Raw genomic sequence first — 16,064 nt, 5'->3', positions numbered from 1 at the left:
TGGATGCAAAGAAACTTTTCTTGCTTCCTTTCATTCTTATTCACCTTTGTTGGTCGGTACTAGAAACTGGTTACACCATTCTTTACTGCAACATAAACATTCTTAATGCCTTCAATTAGAGAGGATCAGACTGAAACTGATGCATCTTATCAGCTAATCTGGAACTGCACTTTCGTCTTGTTGTGATGTGTGCCAAAAATCACCATCAACTGCATTTTATGTCTATAATGCAACTGCTTTCGATCTTGATGTTGCATTCATATGTAATTTTCTCGAGCTCGTTATTTATCTCTTCTGCAAAATCTAGAGCACGGTTTAGCGTTTATGGCCTTATTCTTCCTGGACCAGGTTATAAAGTTAGTAGGACCACTGATTCTCCTCTTTTCCCCCTTTTCAACAGGGCTTCTTGAATCCCATATATTTTCCAGTAATGTAGTCCCTCCAGACGTCAACAGCTCCAAAACTAGACATCAGAATAGTGCTCACAGCCATCACTATACCAACTGAAAACACAATGAGCGAGGCTCTTCCCTGCTTCGCTATAGCACCTTGTACAATAACCAGACCAATAATCGAGGCAATAAAACAAATTATTGCATATATGATGGCAGCGTAGACATGGTCCATTCCCAAGAGTAAATACTGAAAAGCTGACATTGTTGAGGAGAAGAATACCATGAATGAACAGGTAGCCGCCGTAACCTGTACCAGGAGCAAGGTTACACAGTTAAGCTAATTGATCCGGCACAATTACCCGTCAAGATTGGACAACCTACAACTCTATAACGATGATTGCTGCTAACCAAAGACATGATAAAATTCTGAAATCTAAGATAAAGAGTATGTATCAAACAACTTACTTCAGGAGCTATGCCAACTTGCAGAAGAAGTGGACTTATCAGCATTCCGCCTCCAATTCCAAAAACACCACCCAACCCCCTGCTAACAGCGCCATGATTGGGAACACGAACATGTTTGGCCCTTGATTTTTCGCGTCACTTCCTAATTCCTATACAAAGAAAAGGACCCTGTCAGTAGTCTTGCATGTTCAAGGAGAAAAGGATCAAAATCGGCATTAACTACAAAAAGAAGTACTAAAAGGGATTTTTCAAGCACCTGCTGCTGAAACTGATTTGTGTTGCTTTTCTGCTATACAAAATCCATAAAGTGAAGATTATGCAAAGAGGAATTTGGGTCGATGAGATGATCCAGTATCCCACTCCACAAGTCTGCATAACTATAATTCCCTGCATAGAGTTCATATAGTTAGTGCATTTTCCTTTTCAGAAAAAGCCACTGGCTAATGTACTCTTTTAGGATCAATACATTAGTCTGATCGTTAATTACACTTGCGTCCACCGTCTGGTTTTCATCGACTGGATAGTCAATTTTCTAGTGCCAGCCCAGTTCGCCCATTGGTTCTGACAAATTTAGCTGAAAGTCACAAGCTTGTTAAATCTTTACCTGACGAAGGTTCTGAACAAAACAGAAATACAAGAAGAAGTTGAGCAAACCCCCCATTTCCCAGTTTGCTCATTGTGCATATTAATTTGTCTCTTTTCCAATTTTATTTTGTTTCTCTATCTTTCCACCAATAATCTGTCTGTCATAACTTGAGTTGCTTTCTTGCTCAAAATTAACGTAGCACGTAGTCTTAATTCCTATCCCTACGTGGAATTAATTCAGGACTGCCTGGGTAATTGGTTCACTGAACCAGCTAATGTGTTTCAAGAAAAAAAAAAAGAGGAGGAAAAAGCTAACTTGAGGAGTGACATCTACTACTAGATTCTACTACCGGGAGTATATCCCGTACGATCACATTTCCTATATTTATACTTCTGAACAATTCTTCCCTGTTGTCTTAATTTCCCTTTTTATTACATTGGGGCAGAAAAGAAAACACGGACACTAACTAGCTATAGATATATCCGGTACTATCTAAATATTAAAAGGAATTGAAAAAGGAAGTCCACCGACCACACACCTGTCCATAGCGATTCCCCCGAAGAAGATAGAGAACAAAGAAGCAAAACCATATCGCGACCAACATCCCCAGCTTCTGCCATGGTATGTCGAATTTTAAACTTGTTTCTTTCTGCAATAAAGGCTCTTCCGAGCTCTGAACAGTCTCTCCACTTTTCCCATCAATTAACATCCCGCTTTCCAATTTTTGGCATCTATTTTTGCTCATCCACTCTGATTCCAATTTCCAATACGATATTCCTGATTTGAATGTCTTGAATGTGGACCAAGCAAGAAAACAAGCAAACATGATTGTAATGAGCCATTCAGGGAGCATAAGATTACAGATCACTCCAATACTGACTCCCAGGAGCATGCATGGCTCGGATAAAAGTGCTATATCGTAATCAATCAATGTCTTACCGCCATTTTTCTTTCCTTTGATGATCATATTGCACGCAACATTAGCAATTGACCCTCCTGTGACCATAAATGCTGAAAAGCTTGTGGCTGTTTTGAGGTCTAATCCAGCAACTATAGACAGAATTGGTATGAATAGCCCACCACCTCCTATCCCGCCAGCACTTGATATGGATGCTGCTACAAAGCATAAAGCTCCTGATATCATCACGGAAACTGTAGGCTTCAATTTGGAATCTTGGGATTGCAGTTGCATCTGCTGATTAGCCCTCCATTCAAGAGCTGTATTCAAGAATTGATCAAGTTTTTCTAAAATAGGCTGTGTTTCTTTTGCATGGCCTGATTTGAATGTTGTCAGGATGATAAATAGAAAAACCATCCATTTCAAATTTCTTTGCACTTGCATTTTTATTGCAGTTCTTTCTGGGATATTGAGTTTGTGTTTCTCTGAGTAATGGATCGGTGGCATATGTGGTAGGAGTATTAGAGATGGAGGAAGAGAGGATGGGTTGCACGGCATTTTTATAAGGCAAAAGCACAAAAAGGCCAAAGCACAAATGGATGGGACAAAATTGGGTATGCAAGAAAAGGTGCAACCAGCTTAATATTATAGTCATCAGCCAATTGAAAGCCAACCTGTTTATTGACTCGAAGATTAGTGGGTCAAAAATTTAAATAATTATCGTAATTATGAAAAAAGGAATGATAAATAAAAAAAAGGCGAACAAAAAAAAGAAAATTATGTTAAGCAGCGCAACTATCACGAAGAAATATCACTGAGAGGAAATGGAGAATTTTTTTTGATTTGAAAGCCCTGCGAAAAGAAAAACAAAAGAAAGACACTCACCTTTTTTCTTTTTCTTTTTCTAAATTTTGATGAAATCTAGGTGAGTTTCATTTGGTTTTAAGCATGGATTTGGCTAATCGATACCCTGGAGGCATCTATTAGAAGAGGTTTGTTAAATTTTAATAAAATTAAAGTTAATTTGAAAAAGTGTTTAAATACAAAAGATGTAACAATTATAAACGTGTATGCTCACATAATAAATTACTATGTTGTGTGTAATTTAGATGCAAATCCCTCTTTCACTTCTTTAATTTTTTTAAATCCCACCCATTTTTTACTAAAAAAATTAAAACATATATGTATAATTTAGGCGGATTGACGAGTGCTCTCAAAAAACCCATTAGAAAATCTTTCAGTTAATGCACTACTTTGCAAAAAATTTAAAAAAAATAAAGTTTGAAGTACTTCAATACAAAATTGATAGATTATGGTGCAAGGTGGTAATCTTAAATAGTTAATGACTTGATGTTCAGATATTTTTGTAACTCTGTGAAAGTATTTGAACTAATTAATCTACAATATCGACAAAAAAAATAATAAAAACCAGTCAGATGATTGATTTCTCAAATTGCAAAATTTGGTCGTTCAATAGCGAAAGGGCAGCAAGAACAAACATGGACACCTAGATACGGACAAGCACGCACCTAAAGAAAAATGAAGATTTGTTTTTCCTTCCAAGAAGTCGCCGCATTTTTTTTTTAAAAAGCTTTTCACACTTTTTCAATCACATTTCACTCTCAATCGTGAGATACAAAATTCGAACGCTGATAAGGATAAAATTTATTATTATTATTTTTACACTGCAATCTTAGTCATTACTCAAATGCAAACTGGTCTGAACTGAAACTCTTGATCCCCTTCAACATTTGTCTGAAGTATTAAGGGTTACCAACAGGATCTGCTTTCTGTTTGAAATGTTTCACAATCTCCTTTACATCTATTGCAATTTATATTATGAACTTATCATGAATGCATTAAAAGTACTTCGCCTGTAGGTTTAATGTGTTCGCAAAAGTACAACTTTCTCATCCAAAAACAATAACGAAAAAAAAAATTAAAAATATTTGATGAATCCAAGCTTTAAGAATGTTCTTGCATTTTTGTTAAGCTACTATGTACACACAGATTTGGGGCAGGAACAATTGCAAGAAGCAACCGTTCTGAAAGGTTGATGGCTAAGATTTGATTAAAAAAAATGTGAGATTCAAATTTCATCTTGTACATCGTTTTTCATACAATGCATGTGACCCACAAAATTTTATTCTATAGTTACGCATTGTGCAAAATAAATTACATTGTATGCAAATTGAGTTACAACTTGTGCAAAACGCACAAAATCGATTCAGACGGTTTTTCTATTGACTGTTGTTGCCCCAAATTCATGTACCCACACCTACAATGTATTTTTGTCTACCATACATGTTTGTCTTTCTGCTCAAAAAAGCATTGCAAATGTATGCAAAAAATTAAAGAGGGTCAAGGAATATCATTAGCATTCTCTAAAACAGACGTTTTAGAATACGTGACAAGAAGAACAAAGGAGAAATTTAAGATTAATTTAGGCATGCGCAGGGGATTAATGCCATAGACTTCATATTGTTGAAGAACAGGCAAATGATATTTGCACTTCAGAAAATGTTAACGGATACTCTACTTTTCTTTTTTACTTAATGAAATAAAACAAAAACCCATTAAACATTCTAAAAGACAAATTGCCCCTCTGTGTATTGGCCAATAACTTCTGTCTCTTCAATTCACTTAGATTTTCATACTCTTAAATTAGTCTTAAATTATTGTATAACTAATAATAAAGAAAGCTCTTGGTAAGGATGATTTTAAAAATGTCGTGTTTATATAAGTTCTTGAATAAAGGAATAGATTTTGTGGTATGGAGTTTGTATTATTTTTGAGTTTGTTTATTATTTTTAGGTGAATTTTACGACTTTAAACATTGTTAATTTTTTTTTTAAAAAAAAAAAGAGTTAAAAAATTAATATTTTATAGTCAACCCTGTAAAGATCTCAATAAAAGTAATGCAAAATGATCATTAAAATTAGGCCTTGAGGTTAATTTTGGCATTTAAATTATTAGAAAATCTAGATTATGGATGTAATGTCATTTTTAACGGTAATAAACAATGGTCAAGTGCCTGAAGGTTCTTACAGCGTGCCGGTGAATAGTGATTCAACACTTTGAGCAAACCGGCTAGTCTTACGTTAGCAGCATTATTAAACATTATCTTGATTATGCTACATTTCGACTGGCGTAATGGATTCCTGCTGTCTCCACATCGACAGAAAACGAGTTAATCATTTTAATCATGGAAGACACATTAATTGAACAACTTTTCTGGGGCTCAGTTTAAATCCTGAGCCATAGGCTTTAGAACTTGTACATTGCAAAAGCTATAAATAGATGTTTACAGTGTTAATTGTTCGTTCTGCGAACCAAATCCAATTAAAAATGTGCAAAAAGGAACGTTTGGTAAGATTTGATATTCCAAGTGGGAGACTGATTGTCACAACAATTACACGTTTGATTTCTTATGATGTTTACAGCGTTAATTATTGTCCTGTGAACCAAATCCAATTAAAAATGTGTAAAAAGCTCGCTTGGTAAGATTTGATGTTCCAAGTGGGAGACTGATTGTCAGAACAATTACATGTTGGATTTCTTATGGTGCTAAACTAAAACCTGTTTGATAATCAAATTCAATATTTAAATTTAATGGGATCAGATTTTAATATGTTCAGATACGCTCGATAATTAATTGTGAAATATTTAAATTAATTAATTGATACTGAATTTTTTAAAACAAAATTCGTTTCACAAAATAAATGATAAGTTATTCACTTACCACTTAATGTGATATACATTCAAATATAATATTTTACACTTCATATTTCAATATTTAGACCTCAGTTTGATAATATTAAATGCATCCCAAGTGTTTAGAGCTGCTGGTTCGCAGCTGAACTATCTCAATTTGTTTAAGATTAAGAATAGAGGTGGAGCTACAGGTGGTGCCAACAGGGTAGCCGCCCTAAGTTTTGGCTAGTCCCCCTTCAATCTCTTAGAAACTTTGATAGTTTTAAGTTATAGCTACTCATAGCCACTTGGGTTGGTTCGGATGGTTTCGGAGTAGCTTAATTAGGTTTCGAAATCGTGTGTTCGAGTCACTTCTCTATCCCTTGTATCTCCTTAGGGCGCGGAGTGTATAGACATAAAGAGATTAGTCTGACAAAATTGGGATATTTCCTGTATTAAAAAAAAAAAAGTTATAGCTACTCATGGAGATGGAGTTTTTTTTCTTTTTCTTTTCTTTTTTACCTCTCTTTCCTTTCTCACATGCTTGCCACTCCCGACTGCTAGATTCACAAATCAAACCCGAATTTGAAAGTTAAAAAAATTCTAAAACCTCTCTCTTGACCACAGAATCAACTCCAATGGTTAATAGGGAGGTAGATTATTAGTTCAAATAAATTGTAATGCAAAATGATCTAAAATGTCACCTAAACGACAGACTACTGAATCAAACGGAAAAAATTATAGCATACATGAGTTTTTAATAGGGTTATGCTTCTGTAGATGTTGAGTTCTCGGAAATCCCCCAAAGAGAGAGAGAGAGAGAGGAGATGTCATCTCATGACCTGCCATAAACTCCTGAGGACATCTGGTCTCCCTAATGGCAAAGTGCAAATGTCAAATTGACTTGATGCGAGAAATGACTCCGCAGCAATAATAACAGGTAACAGCATTACAAAATGAGTCCGCACAGAGCAATGCTAACAGGTAACAGCGGCACACAGCGACTAGGGCAATTACGTGTCTTCAACCAGTTGGGCACTAAACCATGCAAAAACAGAGGGTGGATGATGAACCAATAATGTTGAACCCAGCTTGAATTTCTTGATGATAAGTGAATACAGCCATTAGGGCAATTACGTGCCTTCAGCAAGTTGGGCCACTGAATCATGCAAAAACGGAAGATGATGTACTAATTATTACAAGCTTGAATTTCCAGATGATAACGATAAGTGATAACATCTCATTATGCATTACCATGAAAATCCATCAAAGCATGAATTAAACATCATTTGGTAGGTCTTTGGGCCTAACTTACAATTTTCTTTATTTTTTGCTGTCTTTCAATATACTGTCCATTTTCAATATGGGTTCAGCCAATGAATGTTCGAGTAAATGGTTTAAGCAGTCCATTGACTTTTCGAGGTGATCAACCTGTTATTTTACCTGTAACTAGTTTTTTTTTTTCCTAACACTACTGTTCAACCCCTCTGATTTTGTTCCTGTTCGCTTATTGGGAGCCAGTGCAAGCGTACAAAGTCATGTTGCACTAAAAGAAATTGATTGTTTGGGATGCGGGCAACATTGCAAGAAAAAGCCTTCAAATTTATCCCAATCACATGCACATTCTCCCCGCCGTCTCGATTGTGCTTGCATTATTGCGTAGGGGTGCAGCTGAAAATTGAAGGCTGCTTCCTTTCGATAGAGCTTTAGATGATCATCAGTCCAAGGTCCACACTGCTAATGGAGACTAATCGATTTCATCTTAAACAGCCCGAAGGGAACTTGGGGATTGTAGCTGTACTTTTAGATGCTAATAATATGCTTTGTGAAAAGCAAACATCTCTCAGACATATACTACGAGGTATTTGAGAACAAATAAGAAATAACTTTATCATGGCCTGGCACTTAACTCTGCTTGTGTTTGCTTCAGATTGTTCAACTGAAAAGTCCTGCCTTACCAAAATCTACAATTTTGGGGATCATATGTATATCCGGAAATACATAAGTTGCTTTCTGATGGCTCGAACAATCGTACTGAGAATTTTGGTGAATATACAGTAGCCCTCTTGCACCAACCATTTTGCACATATATACTTTTTGTACCTTTTTTTTTTTTTTTGGGTGTGTTTTACGTAAGTATATGTGGTGAAATGATGCACACTCACCAATTCAGGATAACCTTGTACCAATTGAACCCATTATTATTAGCCCTTTCACATTTACACACGTTTTCTGAATTTTCCTTTTTTGTACTATTCAGCTTGGCAGGTAGAAGGTATCCGATGCGTAATCCAAATCATCGAGTAAGAGAATTTGGTAATGGGAATTAAAACCCGTAGGATTACCAAATAGAATTTGGTAAAACTGCGAGTTAGGGCTTGGTGAGAGTAATTTTTAAGGATATCCAACCCATTGTCATCTCCAATGTAAGAGATGTTTGAAACAAGTTTTATTAGTTGAATTGAAAATTTTTGCACATTTTTCTGCAGATTAAAACTGGAAATTTTGATTGAGGCCAGGTCCATTGTCGTGTCTTTATAAGTCAATGCGAGTCTTCCTCAGAGAATCTTCCAAAATTGCCTAACGACAAGGAAAAATCTACATTTAGAAATGATGAACCTTAAAGTGGATGAGAATGCTGGAAAAGACAGGATGTTTTCTCCAATAATCTTAAATGATTTATAATGAGAATAATATGGAAACCAAAAGTGTCAGATTTGAATTCCGTATGAAGAAAAAAATGATAAATTCCATCAAAAGTATTATTTTTTATGGGAAAAAAGAAAAGAAAAGAAAAGAAAAGGACTTGACATACCATAGCCACTTGCATTCTTAGGCTTAATAGCAACATCTTCTCAAAGTATTATTGTGATTAGGACAACATTGATTTTCCATATTTGAACACGATTCATGAAATTAAACTTGTTCCACTTACCATTAGAAATGTAAACATTGCGTATTCACATCTTCATCAACAGCTTCAAAGCTCAAGAGAAGACAAAAGCATGTATTGTATACAAATACAAATGGTCGCTAGACCATTGGTGTAATAGTATTTTGAAATAACATTTATTTTGGTGAGAAAGAAAAAAGAAAAATTGCTAAGCAAAGAGACTGGAAATCTATTGCCCAGGTTCATAGCCTTGCAAGTTGCAATGAGAAATATATAGATGCCCGGTTTCTTCCTCTACCTCGGAGACAATTCAGTAATTGATGCTTCATTTACAGGTCCTTCATCAGCCTCCAATTGCTCTTTCCGCCAGCCCTCTGTCCCGCTAGACACAAAAAATGCAGGTCGAGAAGGTGTTGGCATGGTGTGAGAAGAGCTATACCGTGGCCATGTTAGGTCTTTCCTCAGCGTCTTCTTGAGCACAGAGTAAGCCAATATGGATACGCCGGATGACTTCTTCTCTGGCACAAAGGTTTGCTATATTAGGATCCACCAAAGCTAGTGGTGTTCCATTCATCCATTGCTTCCAAGCCTTCAAGTTAGATCAATAAAGTTTGTGGCAATCTCAAATTAGATATTATTGTCGATTTAATGTGAAGACTAATCCAAAAATGAGTACACTGAGCCTCCAATTTTATGATATTTATTACTATCACTTACATAGCTTAGAAGTCCATCAGCATTATTTGATTGGTTGAAGCTGCTGTTCTTCTGTCCACTTACAATTTCGAGGACTAAAACACCAAAACTGAACACATCAGATTTTACAGAGAAATGGCCGTGCAACACATACTCAGGAGGCATGTAACCGCTGCAAACCAGAACCACAAATATGACCGGTTAGGGTATAAATTAACTAACTATCATATATAAGAGTAAATGACGTGACCATATATAAAAGCGTCAAATATACTAGATGATTATATGCATGATTTTCTACAAACATAATTACTACAAGATTAGGGTGAAGTATTCACAATGTCCCGGCAATTTTACTTGTAGATCCTTTAGTCTGATCCACTGCAAAAAGCCTTGCCATGCCAAAATCTGCTATCTTTGGATTCATATTTGCATCTAGTAAGACGTTGCTAGCTTTTAGATCACGATGGATAATTCTAAGGCGAGAGTCTTCGTGTAGATAAAGAAGTCCTCTTGCTATTCCTTCGATGATCTTGTGTCGTGTCGACCAATCCAATGTCTGTTGCTTTTCTGTGCCTATGTTATCACGAAGACCAAAAAAGGAAAAAAACTTGCCTGTTAATCTCATGAACTATGACAATGCTTTCCACAAGATGACTGTCTTTCATCTCGCTTTGATGTTTTAAGGGAGTATTTCTTCATATTGTGGTCATTTAATCAAAGAGAAGGGAAAAAAAAAAAAAAGTAAAAGGAGAAAAAGAGAAAGACAGAAGCACGGATTAAAACAGACCAAAAAGAAAGCAGTCAAGACTTCTGTTTGGAACAAGTTCATAGATAAGAGCCTTTTCTTCTCCTTGCAGACAATAGCCCAGCACTCGAACCAGGTTCCTGTGTTGAAGCTTTGCGACCAGTAGAATTTCATTTTTAAATTCATCTGCACCTTGAGTCGAACTTCTAGATAGCCTCTTCACAGCTATCTCTTGTCCATTAGGAAGAGTACCCTTAGAATGTATGACAGGAAAAGAATTGTAAAAACAATTTACCTATTCGAATGTGCCTTGAGAATTCAGTAAAGACCAATATATAAGCATTCTTGCAATGAATCACCGAATATTCTGGTACCTTGTAAACTGATCCGAATCCACCTTCTCCAATCCTGTTATCACTATCGAAGTTGTTTGTTGCAGCCTGAATATCACTTAGTTTATAGTGTAATGGTTCTATGGTTGAGATATCAATCCCATCTAGATATGGAAAAGAAGATAGAGTCAATTAAGAAGGAAATGTAAGTATATATAGAAGTGATTTTATTCATTCTATTTTGGGTTATTTATAACTTATTCCCTTAAGATATACCTTGATTATCACTTTACTCCCCAGCCTTTATCTTTATTCTTTCTTACTTAACCCTCTAAGATACAAAAAATACCTCTCTATTACGTTGGGTTTTTTTTTTTTTGGTCTCTCTTCTCTTTTCTAATCTAAATTAATTTTCTTTTTTCAAAATTTTTTTAAGAAAATAAAAAAATTTCTCTAACAAAAAATTTAGGATGTTCATTGTCTAATTTACAAAATTGAAGAAATTATATATACATTTTTGCAAATCAATTTCATCTATTCTCCAACTTAAAAAATTCTAAAAAAAAAGTGCATTCTATTTCCTTGTAATTAGGAATTCAAATCAATTATCCATCTTTATAATTGCACGTTTACATGTCAATTATTGGACATTTATTTTGCTATTTTTTCACTAATGCATTTTTTGTTATTAGGAGTTTTTAAAAGTATATTATTAGTGTATTCCTTAATATATGTACTAATTTCATGTGAAACTATATCACCACCAATTAGAGTAATCAAAACCAAATCACATGTTAAAATTTATTGTTTGAAGGAAGTAAAAAAATTAAAAATAATAATTTAGCATAATAAAGGTGTATTTTTGTCTCATAGGGGTTTAAATAATAAAAAAATAAAGGTTAGGGGATAAAGCAAGAATCAAGATACACCTTAGGGGATAAATTGTAATTAATGCTTATATTTTCCATCCTTAAAATTACCAGCATTTTTTACTATGGTTTTGTATCTCTTCCTTGATCTACTTGCTACGAAGCAGCAGACCAAGATGAACAGCACACTGGCAATAAGGAATGCTGCAACAATACCGACTATGATCCGAGTTGAGATTTGCCGCTTTTTTCCTGCATTCACAAAAGGTGATTAATTAGCTAGAGTTGTGCAGTTATTGTAGGCAATTTAAATTCATGAATCACGACGGAACGTTCCAGTTGACGACGGGTGGTTTTATTTGGATAGTATCGGATTTAGTCGCAGACTCTGAAACAGAAGCTAACCTTTACTGCTTGCTGGAGGAGGACTGGAAGGAGGAGGCAGAGGCGGACTTGGTGGTGCAGGGGCAGAGATATTGTAATAGCGTCAGTTCTCAAATCTAATATTACAGCTAGGCAAGAGAATTCTAGCTCCCAGGCGACTGAGGCAGCAACTAGGCAGAACAGAAATAGAATCTCTAAGGCATGAATGGCAATCTGCACCGGAAAGATCTGGCGTGCACTGTCCAAGTGCACATAAACTCTGAAAACTGAAAATTCGGCTTCCTGAACAGCAAAATACTTGCCTGAATCAAGAATTGAGGCCCTTCTTGCTATCTCATCCATCGTGCTCAATAATACCTGATTAAACCGATCAGTGTCACTGACATTGAGGAGGCATACTGAGTTATCACCACACTCACATCCAACCTGGAGAAGATGGATTCACTCGAATAACGTAACAAGCACCTGTCATACCAAAAAATGGCAGTCTTTTGATCCGGGCATAGCTCTAGCGCTTCCCTACAGGCCCTGCTCACGCATCTCTGGCACACATCACTGCTAACATCGCCTCGACATAGAAAGAGGCCGTAGGCTGTGTTAGAGATGTCTTGTGGGACGCCGCCGGAAGTCGAATTATAGAAGCCGTTAGCAGCCCTTGAGGCATTTGAAGATAGAGTGGTAAGGAGGAAATTTAGGTTGGATTGGTACGTACTGTTAGCAGCAATAATGAGATCAGTGTTATCACATCTTTTATCAAGAATCTGATCGGGGTTACTATTATCTTGTGCTCTGGTCGTAACAATAAATAAACAAAAGCACGCAACACAAAATACAATAAATTTTTAGACAACATGAAGGCCGACATCTTTTCTTTTTTGATAATAAAAGAAACTATATATTGAAAAACTTTAAGTCATAGGTACAAAACGAAAGAAAGTAGCATTTTATGCGGCGGTACCGTCGAATTTGCACTTCCAGGAGGCCTTCAGGTGTTCATCATAAATACCTGCCAGATCAGAAAAAGTGTGGTGGGCTACAAAAGGTTGTGGCTTAGAAGTTTCATTTTCCAAACCCCAAAATGGACTGCCACTTAATTAGCTGTCAAAAGGCGTGGAATTCTAGAATTAGAACAGCTAATGGTTGAATGCTTTGTTCGACGTATATTTTTGCCAGACTTTTAGTTTTATGGAAAAAACTCAATTTGAGCATTGTACTTGTTTTAGAATGGCAATTTCATTTTGAGTATGCGTGTGATAAGTCTATACTGGAACTTTTAATTTGTAGCTGTGGTTTATCTCGGTAGTAAGTCTAATTTCCTTCCTAGAACTCGTTTGAATTTATCAGGGAAGAGTACCTGAAAACTTATTGAATCTCTCTAGAGGGAGTACCTAGAAATTATTAGACTCACCAAAAGGAGTGTATGAAAACCATTGGACCCTCATATTGAATTAATATTAGGCTGAATTGGATTTTGGACTATCTACATTATAATTTTCAAATAACTTGAATTCCAATTTTGCCAATCTTTGGTTATTTACGCAATAGTGATTTTCAGGGTTTATTCCAAAATCATGATTTAATTTGAAGGTAAATTAGTATAAAGATTATGGATTTTTAGTGAATAGTTAATATAGCTTTTTTATGTCCAATTTACCATTCAAATAACGAATAATATTTCCATTTTTTATTAAAAATTCAATTAATATCCCTTATATTGACATAGTTATACTATATACAATAGATGGCCCTTAACCTCAATTTTAATTTGAACTTCAAGTTTTGCATATATAACCCTGCTAGTGTATACACTATTGAAAAGATTAATTTTTCAAATAATTATACACCCTCATCTATTGCCTGCATATTTTTTATTAGAATTTCAATTTTTTTTTTAAGAAAGGGTGAATGTTAATATAACTTTCTAAAGTAGACCAACGTCTCTATTCAGCCCCAAAAACAAGCAATGTCCCAATTAAGTTGTTTCAAAGAAGCCATTTTATCAATTCATGTTTGGTCCATGACATTCGACGGAGCTTTAGTAGTAAATTGAAAATTTGGAGTAATTAGCCTATCGCCTAGGCGAAAAGGAATAAAGTAATTGTTTATGTAATTTGAAAGAGGTTTGCTACTTTTTAAAAATCTTCCACACTTAATTCAAGGAGAACATCTTATCTTTTTTAACTCATTTGGGTAGGAGGTTAATTGTTTTAGAGTCCCTTAAACATTTATCAGATTTAATTATAACAATTTTGAATTAAGAAAATGGCTTATTGGGAGTGCAGATTCAATTAGAACTTATTCATCATCAGGTGCTAAGCAACACTTTAATCTATTTTGGAAGGTTAAACAAAAAATTTGATCGGTCAAAAGATTAACATTTAGTTTTTTTTTTCTTAACTTTTCACAGATTTTTTAACATATCATCTAACTATCTTTTAATCTCACACATAAACATTCAAATAATTGTCGTTCAGTTATTATGTTCTTAAATCTTCTCAGACAGATTAAGATTTTCTTTTTTAGGATTAATCTTTTCTACACTGTCAGCGTTGGATGAATGACAATTATATAAAATTTAAATTTGAAATTTAACTTTTGCACATATGTCATGAATCTAACGGTAATAGTGTATGCACTATCAGTGTATATAAGATTTCCTCTTTTCTTTTAATCAGTGAAAAGTTTTAAATCCAAAATTTCACACTTAGAATAATAACTTCTCCTTTATCACTCGATTCAACCCCTCCCCTCAGGCAAGTTAAGACTTGAGACGGGAAATTCAAACAGTGGGCCAACCTTAATTCCTCCAAGTCAATCCATGTCTGCACTGGAATTCCTGTAAGTGTAAAAATTTTCAAAGAGTTAGATACGTGAAAGCATAGAATTGTACAAATTCTCAATAGATGGAACTTATTCACCTAACTCTATATGTCACCACCACGACAGTAATGAACATGAATATGATTACGGTTCACCATTTGGATAGCGAATTATTTACACAAATTTATTACTTGCATCATAAACAGATTTTTTTAATTATTTTTTCGTCTCACATACATCATATATATATATATATATATATATATAAACTATGGTTTTTTTTTTCAAAAAATTATCCTAAATAATCTCCTATCCAAATAGACTCATATATATCTTCAAATAAAGAAAGAAAAACCCACATGGAGAGTACTACTCTATGCAATTTGAATTGGAGCAAAAGATTTACCACAGCCTTAGCAGCCCAAGATTCTATTTCACCATTTGGTCTCAAACGGTATTACATTTTGTGGACCATTCCAATATTGCACATTTTCTTATCTCTTTTCCGGTCAGGACACACCTAAGAGTTGAATAAAGCACATGCAAACAAATGAAAATGTAGTCACTAGTATGTTCTTTCTTTCATTACGCACAAAAAGGAAAAGTATCATCCAAATAAAAATTGGTGGAAAAGTAGAACATATCACCCCTGAAAGAGTCGGAGTCTACAAGTAGAATATTGCTGAAGTATTAACTTGAAGGGGCAAAGTTAATACTATCATATTAACTGTATAACATCATATAAAAATCTTAAATATATGTGTGGGGGGCAAACATGTTATTTCCAAAACCATCCCTTTGAAATCTTTCAAAATTTTAAAGGGTGATATATAATTTTCTGGGTCTTGGGGGCGTTGGCACCCACCGCGACTAGTCGATTTTTTTTTTTTTTGATAATTCGATCCAGGGTAAGATTTGAATTCAGGACCACAAGAGTTCTTAAGAACCCGCTTAGCGCTGGATCACCCCGCCGCCTAGTCGATATTTTCTTCTTGATTGCCGCAAGTCAATTGTCAGTTCTAATGGGCCCAACGGTAAGTCTTCCTGGTTGACAAAGTCAAATTCACCTAGAAGCGTATTCGTTCACGCTTTGGTCTTAAAGACAAAAAAGATGGGGTTTTGTGGCATTTAGGCCAATATAAACACTCTATTTAAAAAAAAGACAATAAGTCTTCCTGGTTGACAAAGTCAAATTCACCTAGAAGCGTATTCGTTCACGCTTTGGTCTTAAACTAGGAGGGGATCACCGCGCGATGCGCGGTGTTAATTTCATGTTGCCCAGAAA

General features: G+C 35.1%; 2 pseudogenes; both read right to left on the bottom strand.

Annotated features, from left to right (window-relative positions):
• Positions 1-212: 212 nt before the first annotated feature.
• LOC113762783 lies at positions 213-2,853 on the bottom strand (annotated as a pseudogene).
• A 6,371-nt stretch (positions 2,854-9,224) lies between these two features.
• Positions 9,225-14,937, bottom strand: LOC113756317 (annotated as a pseudogene).
• Between the last annotated feature and the right edge of the window lie 1,127 nt (positions 14,938-16,064).

This window comes from Coffea eugenioides, chromosome 2, assembly GCF_003713205.1.
Source record: "Coffea eugenioides isolate CCC68of chromosome 2, Ceug_1.0, whole genome shotgun sequence".
Lineage (NCBI taxonomy): Eukaryota > Viridiplantae > Streptophyta > Magnoliopsida > Gentianales > Rubiaceae > Coffea > Coffea eugenioides.
This window is presented reverse-complemented; position numbering and strand designations above follow the sequence as displayed.